The 10,320-nt window shown below is 45.8% G+C and overlaps 1 non-coding gene across 1 annotated transcript; it reads left to right on the top strand.

Moving 5' to 3' along the window:
• The first annotated feature begins 1,716 nt into the window (after positions 1–1,716).
• On the top strand, positions 1,717–1,823 carry LOC125541844. Its single transcript, XR_007297689.1, has one exon. It is a non-coding gene; the product is annotated as a small nucleolar RNA R71 (small nucleolar RNA).
• The last annotated feature ends 8,497 nt before the right edge of the window (positions 1,824–10,320 follow it).

A 10,320-nucleotide genomic window follows, 5' to 3' on the forward strand; every position in this document is an offset into this window, starting at 1 on the left:
CTTCCATACCTCTCTTCATAACCTTCTTCCACACATTTTTGTAATGTATCAATTCTGTAACAATCTTCTTCTCCTTGAGGAACATGTGTTGCATGCTTCATGTCAAACTCCACCTTTTCATTTCCGAACCTCAAGCTCAATTTAGCTTGTTGGACATCAATAAGTGCACCAGCTGTGGCCAAAAATGGTCTTCCAAGAATCACAGGCTCACTCTTGTCCTCCATATCTAGCACTACAAAGTCAACTGGATAAGCAAACTTCCCAACTTTGATTGGAACATCCTCAAGAATCCCAACAGGTCTCCTATATGTTCTGTCGGCCAACTGAAGAGTTATGGATGTTGGATTCAATTCTCCCAAGAACATCCTTTTGCTAACTGAATGTGGTAACACACTAACACTTGAGCCCAAGTCACATAGTGCACTGTAAGTTTTGTTTCCAATAACACATGGTACACAAAAACTTCCTGGATCATCCAATTTTTCAGGCATGGAATTCTGAATTATTGCCCTGCATTCCTTTGATAGAGTAACTACTTCTGGCTCAGACATGCTTCTTTTCTTTGTTAATAATTCCTTGAAATATTTGGCATACATCGGAACATACAAGATAGCCTGAAGAATAGGAATAGTAATCTGAACTCCTTTCATAGTTTCCAAAAATTTGGCAAATTGCTTGTCATCTTTGTGTTTGTTGAACCTCTCAGGAAAGGGAATGTTGCTGGTTGTTATTGCTTCCTTTGGCAAAGAACCAGCTCTTGTGTGAAAACCAGGGAATTCGACTTCAGTTTCGATTCGGATATCAACTTCTTTCTCCTTTATTTTCTCTGATGATGTTGAAGGTGGAGTTCCGGATGAACTTGGCCTCATAGCAGGAGGCACATATGTCTTCGGAATAGGAAGTGATGGTCCTGTCGTAACTCCACTCCTTGTAGTCACTGCATCAACTGAAGATATTGCCCCACCGTGAGCTTTCGGGTTTGGAATTGGTTGAGCAGGCAACCTTGCTTCATTTTCTCCCACCATACTATCCATTTTTCTCACAAGCATCTTAACAGAATCTTTTAAGCTATTAACTTCATTTGTCATCTTGTTTATTAATTCCAACTGCATCTTCATGATTTCCTCCATTCCATTTGGCTGAACATTTTGTTGTTCATTCTGCCTCGGCACTTGAAATTGACTTCGATGATTTGGTGGTCGATTTCCTTGTACTGTCGATCCACTTGCACATGATTGATTGTTCTTGTACGACAAGTTTGGATGGTTCCTCCAAGAAGGATTGTAGCTGTTTGAGAATGGACCTTGACCTTGGGCATAACTTACTTCTGAAACCGATGATCCAATTGCTGAATAGAAGGTACATTCTGTTGAAGGATGACCTGCTTGGCCACATACATCACACATTTGAGGCACACTTACTGAAGCTACAGATGTACCGATGCAATTTGACATGATACTATCCATCTTCTTGTTCAAGATGTCAATCTGAGCCGCCATGCTATCATTTGCAAACACATTATACACACCAGGATGTGGTGGTGTTATTGCTCTTTCACTTGACCATTGGAAATGATGGGACGCCATACTTTCAATCAATGCAAATGCTTCATCAAGGGTTGTGTTCACGATTCCTCCTCCAGCAGCAGAATCGACAAAAGCTATGGTCTAAGTGGACAGTCCTTTGTAAAAGGTTTGTAACACCAGCCATCTTTCCAAACCATGATGGGGACACATTCTGATTAAAGAGTTGAATCTTTGCCATGCGTCATACAAACTTTCTCCATCATATTGAGTAAACCTTGTTAACTTGTCCCTGTATTCGGCAGCTTTTGTGGGTGGAAAGTATCTCTCAAGAAATGTCTGCAATAAAGACCAAGTATCTTTCATATGTTCAGGCAATGAGTGAAGCCATACTCTTGCTCCATCTCTCAAGGAAAATGGGAATAGTGATAATCTGATAGCACTCGGTGAAACTCCATTTTGCTTGAGGGTGTTACAATACTCCAAGAAAGTCCTTATATGCTCATGTGGGTCTTCTAAAGCTGTTCCACCAAATCTGGACTGTTGTACCATGTTAATCAGAGCAGGCTTCAATTCAAAATTGTTTGCCTGAATAATTGGTTGCACCATTTCTCCTGGTATCCCATGATCTCTTGGGATCCACAAGTCCCTGAGCGAAGGTACTTGATCAGTCATCTTTTCTTCTTCTTGATCTTGCAAAGTTTCGGCAACTTGAAACAACGTTTGATTCTCTCTTCTTCTCCTCAATAAAGTCCTTCCAATTTCTGGATCAAATGGCTCTAGTGAATATTTAGGTTGAAGCATAAGACAATTTCCTGTAAAGTTCCTAAAATTGACACATGCTAGTTTCTCTCAAAACTGCAGCCAATGTTAGGAAATGGTTAGTTGCCTAAAATAAATCCTGATCTGCTTCTACTAATGTACTAATGAAATTTAGATCCCCGGCAACGGCGCCAAAATGATCAAGTATAATATAGCAGGGTTTTGACGCCCAAACTACGGATGTCGTGTTCTCCACATGGATCTAGAACTTTGAAGCACACATTCAAAACATTCAGAACAATGGAGCAGATGGATCAAACCATAGTGATAACAAGCAGCCACTGGCACAAGGTAAAACCAAATAATATGCAACAAAGGTAAAGGGTTCAGAGACAAGATTGTCTCTATTTAGTGGCTTTCGTGTAATCAAACAGACAAGTAACACTAGCAGATGGAAGATGGTTTAGACATCACACACAACTCATGCAACCAATTAAAGTGACAATAGCTCGCAGGAAAATAACTACTAACTCAATATCCAGCAAAGGGTCACAACAATTCACCAAGGATACATGAAGATTCAGCAAAAGTGCACAGGTAACAGAGTAAATTTCAGACCCTATAGTGCATATATTCAGAGAACAAGATCAAGAGAAGAGAGAGGTTCACGGCCTATGGGTCTTGACGATCTTCGATTCAAAGTTCTAGATGTTGCAGGCAAAGAAGAGTAGCAACAGAGGATCCTTCGGATAGAGCTACAGCGTGGTGAAGAAGTCTTGGTGAAGATCAGCAGTGGAAGGCCCGGCTTTGAGAAGGAATCGCGGCAGCCTTCGCGGGAAGTCAGCCGACCACCTGGAGCAGACCACGACCAGGAGTCCGGCGTCCTGCTGTTGGTGTCGAGGAGATGCCACGGCAGCAGTCATCGGAGTTGGAGCAGAGAAGCGCAAACGTTTGTGGTGAAGAGAAGCAGCAGAGGTTGCAGGTCAGGAAGGAGAGGCCTTGCGGTGGATCAGTCACACCGCAAGCCTCCCGAAACCCTCGATCAGGTCCTCACTCTCGTTCCCCTCGATCCCATGTTTTCTTCGTTGTTGTAGATCTAGTGGTAGGTGAGCACCGTGGTGGTGAGCAGCGAGAGAAAAAGTCTTGCTCCCCTGTTTTTCTTTGTTATGGTGGATCTGGTCGATGCCCTCTCTCTGGCCTCGATCTAGTGTGGTGGGTTAGTCGCGAGAAGAACCAGCCGCGCGTGGTTACAGACAATCGTCTGGCCGGTCGCGCCAGCCACCGGTTCCTCTCACGTGTGCCACCGGACATTTCCTCTGGTTCTTTTCGGTTTTGCCCCCTTTAGAACTGAACTCTTCTCCAAGTTGATCCCTGCTTTAGTGTTGGAAGCACTTTTGATGAAGATTGGGTGCCTAAACGCACCAATTCTGCATAATATGGAGAAGTGTTGTAAGAAATATCATAATAGGAACATTTCTGTAGGAATGAATATTTTATAAGTAATTATTGTGGTCAAATGTTTAACCTGAGATGCAAAAAAGGCTTAAAAATTATTTGCATAAATGTGCTATCACGGGCATCCGGTATGGTCTCTTTGATATTGGTCCGGTGCCTGGCAATACCTCTATCAAAAACTCAATGTATCGATCCGGGGGCATTCCTGGTAGTTCCTATGGAAATACATCTGGGTAATCCTTCACTACAGGCATGTAACACCCTCGATGCGACTATAGCTCCCACGTGTCGAGGCACGACTTAGAGACATAATCGCATTGAAGGCATATGTCGCAAGTTAGGCAATCTTCACAACATCCCATGTAATATAGATAATAAAAGGGGAGATAACATAGTTGGCTTACACTCGCCACATCAATCAAAGTACATAAATAACATTACATCATTCAAACACTCATGGCCTGACTACGGCGCCAAAATAAAAGATAACCCAACATGTGACACAGTCCCGATCACCCCCAACTGGGCACCACTACTTATCATCAGTGAAAGACACGTAGTATCGTTGAGAGTCCTCATCGAACTCCCACTTGAGCTCGAGCACGTCACCTGGAGCGGAATCATCAGGCCCTGCATCTGGTTTGGAAGTAATCTGTGAGCCACAGGGACTCAGCAATCTCGCACCCTCGCGATCAAGACTATTTAAGCTTAATAGGTAAGGCAAGGTAAATATGTGGAGCTGCAGCAAGCGACTAGCATATATGATGGCTAACCTATTCGCAAAAGAGAGCGAGAAGAGGAGGCAAAGCACGGTCGAACAACTAGGGGGCAACCTGCGGCAAGCATTACTCCAACACCGTGTTCACTTCCCGGACTCCACAGAGAAAAGACCATCACGGCAACTCACACTGTTGATTCATTTTAATTAAGTTAAGGTTCAAGTTATCTACAACCGGACATTAACAAATTCCCATCTGCCCATAACCGCGGGCACGGCTTTCGAAAGTTCAAATCCCTGCAGGGGAGTCCCAACTTAGCCCATGACAAGCTCTCACGGTCAACGAAGGAATAGACCTCCTCCCGAGACGTTTCGATCAGACTCGGTACCTCTTTTCTTCAAGACACTTCGACAGGTTAAAACAAATCCAGCAACACCACCCAGATGTGCCGACAAATCCCGATAGGAGCTGCACATATCTCGTTCTCAGGGCACACCGGATGAGCAAGACGTCTGGTAGGCCAGCCCAGAGTTGCCCCTGGTAGCCCCGGACATCGCTCGGTTGGACCAACACTCAGAGGAGCACTGGCCCGGGGGGGCTAAAATAAGATGACCCTCGGGCTCCGGAAACCCATGTAAAAAGAGGCTAGGTGGCAAATGGTAAAACCAAGGTTGGGCATTGCTGGAAAAGCTTTAATCAAGGCGAACTATCAAGGGGTTCCCATTATAACCCAACCGCGTAAGGAACGCAAAATCCGGGAACATAACACCGATATGATGGAAGCTAGGGCGGCAAGAGTGGAACAAAACACTAGGCGAGAGGCCGAGCCTTCCACCCTTTACCAAGTATATAGATGCATTAAGATAACATGGCAATATAATGATATCCCAACAAGTAAATAATGTTCCAACAAGGAACGGTCTCCAATCTTCACCTGCAATTAGCAACGCTATAAGAGGGGCTGAGCAAAGCGGTAACATAGCCAATCAACGGTTTGCTAGGACATGGTGGGTTAGAGGTTTGACATGGAAATTTGGGAGGCTTGAAAGCAAGTGGTAGGCATCGTAGCATAGTCATAGCAAAAGACCGAGCATCTAGCAAAGCAAAGATAGTATTGATTTCGAGGGTATGATCATCTTGCCTGCAAAGTTGTCAGAGTTGACTGGATCCTCGAAAGCAAACCCAACGAGCTCCTCGTTAGTGAAATCGTCTCCCGGCTCTACCCAAACAAGACAAACAAGCAAGAAGGACACAATCAACCACGTGCAAAGCTCAAACAATATGATGTAAGGATGGTATGCTATGTGGGATGCGATGCGGGATGCATATGCAAGATGTGACAGGGAATGAATGAACCTGGCCTCAACTTGGAAATCCAAGTGTGCCACTAGAAATATGAGATGAAATCGCTTGAAAAAGATATAAAAAACGCCGGAATCGGAGTTACGGTTTGGAAATGGCTTGCAATTCAAATATGACCACGTTCTGCGATTTACAGCAAGTAGCCATCTAAATGCAACGAGATGAACATGCTACAACACCCAAACATGGCATAAAAATACATGGCAGGAATCCATTCATGATGCTTAACAAAAGTCTAGCACTGAGCTACAGCTAATTCATCCATTAACAGGTTCAAACAAGCATGGCAAAAATGCATTTGACAAACAGATCTCAGACTTAGTGAAATTAACACTTGTCTGGAATTTCAGATCAAGTAGCACTCTTTGCAGCAAAAGAACTACATGCTACAGGACCTGAACATGGCAAAGTAAAGCATGGCATGGAGATACTCAAAGAGCTTAACAAAAGTCCCTTAGTGACCTTGAGCCAAAAGGGAACAGAAAATACATTTGCAAGCATGTGAACATGGCAAAAACATAATCAGTTCTCGGACTTAGTGAAAACTGGAGCATGCTGAAAACAGATATCAAGTAGGCATGTTTACGAGCTCGATGCACTCACTACGGAACAAGTCATGACCATCTAAGCATACACCCATCAAGAATACACAAAATACAAGCTATACATGGCAAGAACAATAACATAGCATGCACGGATCAACTACACCATCCTCGGCACAATCGCTAACAAGTAGACAATCTGCCCAGATTCACGAAATGACAAAAGTAGAGCTCGATTGACTCAAGCTAGGTGCTCCATTATTGCAAACAAAGACATGGATGGATATAGCACTACAAGATTAACAAAACATCCTTACTGATCATCCTCAAAAGAGGCACGAATCACTAGGAAACAACATGAACATATGGCCATATGAGAAACAGATCAAGGACTTAGTGGAAATGCTAAGTCCCTGAAATCAGCATTACCAAGTGCCTCACTTTGCAAGCTTGTGCTAGTCACCACACACATCACAAAAATACATGGGTTGCACCTCTGGAAAGATGGCAAAACCCTTAACAAAACATATGTAGAACTCATGGGCATATCATGCACACAATAATCATGGCAAAAATGACAAATATCTAAATGGAGCAGCAGATCTGACAATTATCTCAAGTAGCACTCTTCTAACAGCATTTCGGGCATCAAGATGAACTCAAATGAAAATGATGCAATGAGATGAAATGATGTACTCTCTCAGGCGAATATTTCGATATGCTATATGCCCAAAACAGAGCTACGAATGCGGAGATATATCAGGATGAAAAACGCAAATTATTAGGGTTCGGGACGAAAAAGTCAACCCCGATCCAATCTTCCATATCCAGATCTGGCGCGCTCTTCGATGTTCGCCGGAAGTTCCTGTTCGCCGGAAAACACTGTTCACCGGAGCGAAACGGGGCGTCACTGGACTTGGGGCACGGCGGCCGGAGTTCGCCGGCGTCGGCGTAGCTCGCCGAGGCGGCGTTGGGCGGCGGGGAGGCACGCGCCGGCGCGGCGAGCCGGCGCGGCAGCGCGGCGGAGGGCGGCCGGCGGGCGGCGCGCCTCGGCGGACGAGAGGCCGGGCCTCAGGAAGATGCGGCGGGCGGCGGCGGAAGGCAACGGGCCTCAGGGGCCCCTCCTGGGCTTCCCGGGCCGGCGGTGGAGGGAGTGGCGGCGCGCCACGTGGCGCCACACGATTGGCGTGGAGGCGGTGGCGCGAAGTGTCCGGCACGGAACAGACGTGTCCGGCGCGCGGATGGAGCAGGGCTAGGGTTTCGGGGGAGAAGGAGATCCGGATTTCGGGGGGTCTTTAAATAGAGGTAGACGGAGCTAGGAGTGTCCAAATGAGGTGCGGTTTTCGGCCACGCGATCGTGATTGAACGCTCTAGATGATGGAGAGGGTTTTGATGGGTTTTGGGCCAACTTGGAGGGGTGTTGGGCTGCAACACACACGAGGCCTTTTCGGTCCTCGGTTGACCGTTGGAGAATCAAACGAAGTCCAAATGATACGAAACTTCACAGGCGGTCTACCGGTAGTAAACCAAGGCCGCTTGGCAAGTCTCGGTCCAATCCGGAAATGTTTAATCCCCACACATGAAAGAAAGGTAGAAATGACCACCGGAGGAGAACGAAGTGCCGGAATGCAAAATGGACAACAGGGAAAATGCTCGGATGCATGAGATGAACACGTATGCAAATGCAATGCACATGATGACATGATATGAGATGCATGACAACGACAACAACACACGGAGACAAAAACCCGAAAACGAGAAAATAAAATAACTTAACGCCGGAAACGGCAAGAGTTGGAGTACATATTGGGTAAGTCATATCCGGGGTGTTACAACACTCCACCACTACGAAAGGATCTCGTCCCGAGATCTAGGACTGAAAGAACGCCGGGTACTCAGAACGGAGGTGATCCTCACGTTCCCAGGTAGCTTCACGGTCGGAATGGTGTGACCACTTGACTTTGAGGAATTTGATTGACTTGTTGCGAGTCTTGCGTTCAGTCTCTTCAAGAATAGCAACGGGGTGCTCACGATAGGAGAGATCTTCTTGGAGCTCAATGTCCTCGAAGTTGACGGTGCGATCAGGAGTCTTGAAGCACTTTCGGAGCTGAGAGACATGGAACACGTCATGAACATTTTCAAAGTTTGAAGGAAGTCGAGTTGATAGGCGAGATCGCCTCTCTTGCTGACAATCTTGAAAGGTCCCACGTATCTGGGGGCAAGCTTCCCTTTGATACCGAAGCGACGAGTACCTTTCATAGGAGAGACGCGGAGGTAAACATGATCTCCGATCTCAAAAGCCAAATCACGGTGCTTATTATCATAGTAGCTCTTCTGGCGGGATTGAGCTGCTTTGAGGTTATCTTGAATGACTTTGCACATTTCCTCTGCCTCTGTGATTAAGTCATTACCCAAAAGCAGACGTTCACCGGTTTCAGACTAGTTGAGAGGGGTACGGCACTTCCTGCCATACAGAATTTCAAATGGGGCCTTGCCCGAACTTGCTTGAAAACTGTTGTTGTAGGAGAATTCAGCATATGGAAGACAATCCTCCCACTTCATGCCGAAGGAGATCACACAAGCCCTGAGCATATCTTCAAGAAACTGGTTGACACGCTCGACTTGACCGCTAGTTTGGGGATGGAAAGTTGTGCTGAAGCGGATGTTGGTGCCCATGGCCTTCTGAAAAGAATCCCAAAACATGGAGGTAAAGATGCTGCCACGGTCTGAAGAGATCACTTGAGGAATACCGTGCAGAGAGACAATCCGAGAGGTATAGAGTTCCGCCAATTGAGCTACAGTGATTGACTCTTTGATAGGCAGAAAGTGAGCCACTTTAGTGAGCTTGTCAATGAAAACGAATATAGCATCATTGCCATGCTTGGACTTTGGAAACCCAGTCACGAAGTCCATTTCAATGTGGTCAAACTTCCATTCTGGAATGGCAAGAGGTTGGAGGAGACCAGCTGGTCTTTGGTGTTCTGCCTTCACTCTTCTGCAGACATCACATTCATTCACAAACTGAGCAATCTCGCGCTTCATTCGAGTCCACCAATAAGCCTGCTTGAGGTCCTGATACATCTTCGTACTCCCAGGGTGGATGGAGAGGAGAGAATTGTGAGCCTCGTTCATGATCACTTTACGGAGGTCACCTTTGGGTACAACAATACGATCCTCGAAGAAGAGAGTATCCTTGTCATCAAGGCGGTAGCACTTGTACTTGGGTTGACTCTTGGCAATCCCAATCTTCACCTTTTTCACCATAGCATCAAGAAGCTGGGCTTGGTGAATCTGGTCTTCCGAGGTAGGAGAGACTTGAAGGTTGGCGAGGAAACCTTGAAGAACAACTTGCAGATTAAGTTTGCGGAAAGCTTCACAAAGCTCGGGTTGATAAGGCTTGAGAATAAGACTGTTGCAGTAAGCCTTCCTGCACAATGCTTCAGCAATCACATTGGCCTTGCCTGGAGTATACTCGATACTTGGATTATACTCTTGAATCATTTCGACCCATCGAGTCTGCCTAAGGTTGAAATTAGGCTGAGTGAAGATGTACTTGAGACTCTTGTGTTCACTGAAGATGTCCACTTTTCTTCCCAGTAAGAGATGTCTCCAAGTCAAAAGAGCATGCACAACTGCCGCCAACTCAAGATTGTGAGTGGGGTAGTTCTTCTCATTGGGCTTCAACTGGCGAGAGGTATAAGCAACAACTTTCTTCTCATGCATCAACACTGCACCAAGACCTTGGAGAGAGGCATCACAAAAGACCTCATATGGTTTGGATTCATCAGGCGGAGTCAGAACTGGAGCAGTGATCAATTTCTCTTTCAAAGTGTTGAAAGCAATGTCACACTCCGGAGACCAAACGTACTTGACGTGCTTCTGGAGAAGATTTGAGAGAGGCTTCGCGATCTTAGAAAAGTTTTCAACGAATCTTCGGCAGTAGCTTGCGAGACCGAG

This window comes from Triticum urartu, chromosome 2 (genome assembly GCF_003073215.2).
Source record: "Triticum urartu cultivar G1812 chromosome 2, Tu2.1, whole genome shotgun sequence".
NCBI lineage: Eukaryota > Viridiplantae > Streptophyta > Magnoliopsida > Poales > Poaceae > Triticum > Triticum urartu.